The 6,657-nt window shown below is 46.5% G+C and overlaps 1 pseudogene; it reads right to left on the minus strand.

Moving 5' to 3' along the window:
* Positions 1–2,515: 2,515 nt before the first annotated feature.
* Positions 2,516–4,407, minus strand: LOC119309242 (annotated as a pseudogene).
* Positions 4,408–6,657: the final 2,250 nt, after the last annotated feature.

A 6,657-nucleotide genomic window follows, 5' to 3' on the forward strand; every position in this document is an offset into this window, starting at 1 on the left:
TTACCCATGGGCAGCGGAGCATGATAATGATAATAATAATAACAAACGCATTCATCAACACAAGATCTATGAATTAGGAAAAGATCCCATTCTGATCTCGGCAGGCTGGTTGGCCAGATTTGTATAACACTAGTTTTTAGGTTGTTTGTAATTTACCTCTGCATCATGACTTACTAACACAATTTTCACAGTAGGCAGATCACCTCCTGTTTTCTACTAAAAAATCATACATTTTTCCTCCTTCATCAAAAAGAAAATTTTCTGATGAATATTTCAGTCATACAATCTAGAACACATGCATATTCTAGCATGAGTTCTGCTTTATATTGGATATGGCAGATAACTGCAACAAAAAAGGTATGCTCTACATCAACACATACCGTGATAACCAATACTATCAAATCAACATGTATGCCAGTGAGAGGTCCGTTTTCTAGTTATGCAGAAGCATTTAATAAGACTCACAAGTTTCCCATCATCAGCATGCAAATATCCAATCAAGCATATCCCAGATTTGATGAATACACAGCGGAACATGTCAGAACAAAACACTTTGGGCAATAACATTTTTGCAAAGAACATAAGCATCATCTCTCTCTCTCGCAGCTCACAAGTAGCGTTGGATTTTCGAGAAAAGCTAATCTCCCATGCACCGGAGGTACCGTGCATGCATGCGCCGTTGGTTTGCTTGGAGATCGATGCCATGCATTTATACCGCTGGCAGTTAGTTAGTTATTTCTCTCATCACATGCAAGTACACTGTTTCACCTATGTTCCATCATCCCATGTTTTTCATTTTATTTCCAAGTTCAAATCTAATTTGTCTTATGAACCAAAAGTACAATTTATGATCCGTTTTCATATTTGTGTTTTTGACGACGAGACCTTTGAAATGAGACCACTTTTGAATAAATTTCAATAAATTTTAAAATTTAAATTCTGAAACATAGTGAAACACTATAAGAGTACACATAACTATGCCATGTTTTGTTAAACACTAGATAAGGTCAAAGTTTTGTTGCAATAAAATATATTAATATTTACAAACTCTTAGATTACTAAGAATCAGTTTGATACACATTGGCACACAATGTATCATTATGAAATGCAACGGAACATGGGGAGCCATAGTGAAATAATAAGATAATAATTTTGTGAAATACATTATTAAATTTTTCACATGGAATTAATAAATATGTATGGAACAAGTTCGAAGCATGGTGATTTAGTTGTCAAAAATTAATTTCTAAAAACATATTCAATATTGGTCTTGTTTTAAAGACTTTGTAAAAAACATAATTGTGCAAACAGAATGTAAAACAAACTTTTGTTTCAACATGCATTAGGCATCTATTTATTTGAATGAAACCTTGTCAGTACAGATTAACATGTGAATGTATGTTAGGTGGGAGAAAATAGAGGCCCCACACAGCAATAAAAAATGTGATGGATGCATGCACGGGAGGTCCCGTGCATGATAGAAAATCCACTCTCTTGGATTTTCTGATAGGTGTGCAACTACAATTCTCCGAAATATGTAAGAACATATGTCCTTTCAAAAAGAATTGCATCAGCCGAAAGAACAAGCCCAGAATGGTCCACAGAATTTCCCTAAAATAAGAGCTCTTGTCTCACAGGTCCCACCTTCAACTCTGTTGTTGGTCAAATTTAAGGAACCTGCAAGACAAAGTACTTCCTCTGTAAACTAATATAAGAGTGTTTAGATAACTAAAGTGGTGATCTAAACGCTCTTATATTAGTTTACGGAGGGAGTAGTAAATAGAAATAGGTTTAGTGATGACATACTTGGGGAACGCTTCTGTTGAAGGATTACTGGATAGCATTGCAATTTTGGTGATAAGTCAATATACTGCATGGTCACTTGGTAAGAAATAGCAAGCACCATGCTTCAGTTCAGTCATGATTTGTTGATAACATTTCAGCACATTATTAATAAAAGACAAATCCTTATCATGGTGAAGAAGCATGCATCTTTTAGCTTTCCCCTAATTTTATGTCTGGGATAAGTCAGACCGGGTAATATGTAGTAGTTCAGACAAGGCAATACTACTCTGTGTAGCAGTCCAGCACTGAAGACAAAACCAGCGATTATAAGAGCCAAAAAGATGTAGAAGCCAAATAGGTCAACATGGTACTGGTTCGTTGACTGGTCGCAACATATTCAAGCATCATATGTGCAGCATGATTGGAGAGAAGGAAGTGTCCTGTCATGCAATCATCCACGATTTGTACATACAATCCTGACAAGTTCGATTTAAGGATAACAATGATGGAGTATAACTATTGAACAATTAAGATGACCAGTTCAACATACAGATTTGGAAACATGAACGATACTTTCTTGTTTCTGCAAGTAACACATTTTACGGGCAGTGTAGGAGAAATGCAGAATCATGCCACAAGAAAGAACAATATATGAAAAAAAAATCAAACGAAACAGGAAAGGTACCCAAACAAGAAAAGAGTTACTTAAGAGAGGGAGTACCGGAGATAAGTTAGTTGTCACGTTTCAGTTTGTCTAGCATTTGTCTACGCGAACCAGCATGTCTGCCAAAGTCTTCCTTTTGCAATCGGCCTTGTTGCTTGAAAGGGTTCCTTCAGTTAATAGATACAAGAACTTGAATAAAAATGACACGGAGCAACAAGAGCAATATATGTGCATCGTTACATCAAGCCTTCAATGGAAAACAACATATAGGCATTTAACAGGACAATTCCGTATCTATATGCTGACATTAATTAGATCGGCAAAATATATTTTAGTAACATCATAGACAATCTGATAACCAATGCAATCAATGAAATACATCAGATTCTCTAGCAATGCCAGATTCCACCTTTGATATTGTAAAAAGGTTAAAAAAACCAATGCTAACAATGGCCAATTTATAATTCGGAAAAGTACTCCCTTCGTTCGGAATTATTTGTCTCGGATATGGATGTATCTAGAATCAAAATACGTCTAGATACATCTATTTCTGCGACAAGTAATTCCGAACGGAGGGAGTATGAGCCTATGTGCAATTATTATACCCCAATGTGTAAGATATCATCACACCCTTCAGAAACTTCAATACAAATGCAACTGGTGTATGTTAACAAACTAAATCCTGTGAAATCTAACAAACTGGTTATAGGACAGTAAAATTTGGATTGAATGATTGAGTACCAAGTGTATGAATCTTATATTTACCTGCAGAAGGGATATGGCTTGTGGCAAGCCATGTTGGGAGCACGCACGGAACAAGAAGACTACAGTGGAGCAACTTCTGAAAGGCGAATTCCTTGGCCAGGTAACCCCTCCAAATCTCCTCCCCCTCAGGGAGCCAGGTCCATGGCAATAACAGCACTACCATGTTGGAGGTACACAAGGTCGGCATTGAATGGATCTATGGCAGCAATTTGAACATAGCAAGGGTCGTGCCGACCTGTAATTTCAACTCCCTGATCCAGCGCCCAGCTGTAGGTCTCGTCATCCAGCGAAAAGGAAAGGATCACGCACCACTTGTCGTGCTTGTGTCCATGGGACACTTGGACGTAGCGCAGCTTCCCGTCGCTGACCCCCATGCGCCGGTACCTGCTCAGCGTCGGGGAATCAGAAACAGGCAGCACGCTGGAGCGCGGCAGCTCGGCGAAGCGGCGCTCCGGCCGGTCGCTGAAGGGGTCGACGGAGCAGGCGCCCCAGGCCACGTCCACCCACCACAGCCGGTCGCCGAACGCCAGCACCTCATGGTTGATCAGCATGCTCCGCGCAGTGTCCATCTCGGCCACCCCGACCAGCGGCCGCTCGTCCCACTCCCCTGTCTCGGACAGAAACCGGCGCACGACCCTGCGGCACCCCCCTCCCCCGCGACTGCTTTTGCTGAGCTGAGCGACGGCGTACCTGTCAGGCGGGCCGTGTGAGCCTTGAGATTGGGTGAGCAGGCCGAAAGAGGCACTTCCCATTTTGGGGACATCCATGCCCGGGGCCAGGAGGCGGACCAGCTGCCCGCTGAGAGGGTTGCAGACGAAGAGCTCGCCCTCCGGTTCCACGCCGCCGCGGGCCGCGGCGAACTCGTGTGGCCACAAGGGGCGGTGGCGGGCGTCGATGAAGTCGAGGAGGAGGAGGCCGTCGCAGCTGGCGCCGCGGACGATGCCCACGAGGGAACCCATGTCGTCGCCGTGGGGGGCGACGAGGCGAGCGGGGACGGAGAGGTGGGAGACGCAGGGGGTGGTGTTGAGGTCGACGAGCGCGCGCGCGCTCTGCGACGGCGCCCCTGACGCGTCCAGCGCCGCCTGGCTGTTCACCATGGCCCAGGGAGGGCGTGGGACCGCCGTGCAGAGGTAGCGGCGGAGGGGGGCCGCGGCGGCGACGGCGGCGACGAGGCGCTGGAGCAGGAGCGGCATTTTGCTTCTGGAGGAGCCGGTGACGCTGTGTGTGGCAGGCTGGCGGTACGATCTACGGTGGAATGGAGGGCTTTGTGGTTCTGCCCTTGAGTCACCTGGGGATGGAAAAGAAGGGGGTTTGGTGCACATGGTCTCGGTCCATACGGCTCTGACAGCTTTAGGCGAAAGGAGGGGTCTTGGAGTCAGCTCGAATCGTCTCGTGGAGGAGAGGACAGGATGGGTGAGCCTATACCTGGCCAAAACTCGGGCCGGGCCGGGTCTAGCCAAGCCCAAGTCAAAAAACCTAGGCCTGAACCCGGCCCGGTCATCGGGCTTGGTTTTTAGGCCCGAGCCTAGCCCAAACACATAAAAGGCCGAGTAAAAAAACCCAGGCTCGAGCCCGGCTTGGTTTTTAGGCCCGAGCCTGGCCCGAACACATAAAATCCCGACGGGCCTCGGGCCAGGCCTCTTCAGGAAATTGCAAAAATGACGGGCCCAGGCCCGGCCTTCGGGCTCAAAATCTAGGCCCAAGCTTGGCCCGAGAGCAGCGTCGGGCGGGGCCGGGCTTCCCATGGCCGGGACTAGGTGAGCCGGTGAAGTTCGAGCTCTTAAGTTTTCTTTAAAAGAAGTATTCCCTCCGTTCCTAAATATAAATCTTTCTAGATATTTTAAATTGACTACAACATACGGATGTATGTAGCGATATTTTAGAGTGTAGATTCACTCATTTTGCTTCGTATATAATCACTTGTTGGAATTTCTAGAAAGACTTATATTTAAAACGGAGGAAATACATCTAGGTATACCATGGCTTTATAAAAGATAGAATGCCAATTATAAAAAAAACTAGCACTCACTACGAATAATAAAATGTAGTACGCACATCAACTCAAGTAAGATCAAAGACGAACACCACTGAAAAGCAAACTACAACACAAAAGCGTCTATTCTAGCTAATACACAACACCGCGTCACGACTGACGCCGGTCACCTTCAAAGACCACCAAATTCCGCAGAACTTCTCTTGACGATGCACCATCCACTTTGAGCACCTAAGAGAAAAATGGCAAGTGTATGGCAAGACCCGATCCAATCCAAAGAAAATACCGTCTTGGGCACACCGGCGGCGGGCGTACATGGCACCACCGAGGATCAAGAAAGGACATCGGCGAGCATCGGAGAACAACAACAAGGAAGTAGTCGTGTCTCCAAACACCATGCTCTCAACAGAGGAATAACGTTAAGGACGCCGCCATCATCTCGATCCACCACCGAATCGAGGCTTTCACCTTGAGACAGCCACCAACCCAAGAGAGCGAGGGGAATGACGAACACGCTTCGACGATGCCTCCAAGGAGGGGAATGACAACCACAGGTGCCACCGCCGCGGGTCGGGCGATGTCCGTGCAAGATTTTCAACCACGCTTCGCACCTCATCACACCTCCAGGGACTTGGCGACACCATCCAAGTAGCCTCACATCATCGCCACTGTAACACCTAGTCGACTTAGCCGCAAAGCCGAGGGTTGGAGACCGGCCACACGCGCAACAGGGGGGGACGTGGCCACAGCACCATCTCCCGCCCTACATGGAGAACCGCAGCCACCCGCTCCTCCGGCAATGTGCAGGACCGCCCGCGACGACCATCTCCCACTCCACGGGACAGCTTTGTGATGGCTAGACATGCCTCACCACGAAGAACACACATATCGACACCATCCGGAGAGCACCGCCACTCGCCACACTACGGAGGGGTGATCGGTCGCTTGCTACTCGCTAGAACCCCAGTCTGGCCAAGCCATCTCAGCGCCGTCACCCACGTGATCTTGAGCTCATGCCGCCTCCTCCACCATCGACGTGCTACTGCACCGCCGCCGGTCCCCGCCAGACCCGCCGCTCCACCATGCCTCCAGTCAAGCTCAAGTTGCTGCCCTCACGCCTGGCCAGCTTGGATCTAACTCGGCCCTCACAGAGAAGACGAAAGGAGAAAGGTGAGTTCGAATTTAGAAATCCAAAATCATCACCACCCATGCTTTTTCCTCAACAAAACTATTCCTTTTTTAGTGTACTCAACAAAACTACTCTGTTTCAGAGTCAAAATGTTGTAACCTGGCCCATCTGCGAGTACAAAGTAGCCCATGGGCTGTATACAGTCTTGTCTAAATAAAGCGGTGATTTTTAAATTTTTGCTAGTAGCATAGCAGTATTAGAGGCAATAGCAATTATACAATGTGAGTTATTCATACAACAGTATCTACTTTTTTCGTTTCT

This window comes from Triticum dicoccoides, chromosome 1A (assembly GCF_002162155.2).
Source record: "Triticum dicoccoides isolate Atlit2015 ecotype Zavitan chromosome 1A, WEW_v2.0, whole genome shotgun sequence".
NCBI classification, from domain to species: Eukaryota; Viridiplantae; Streptophyta; class Magnoliopsida; order Poales; family Poaceae; genus Triticum; species Triticum dicoccoides.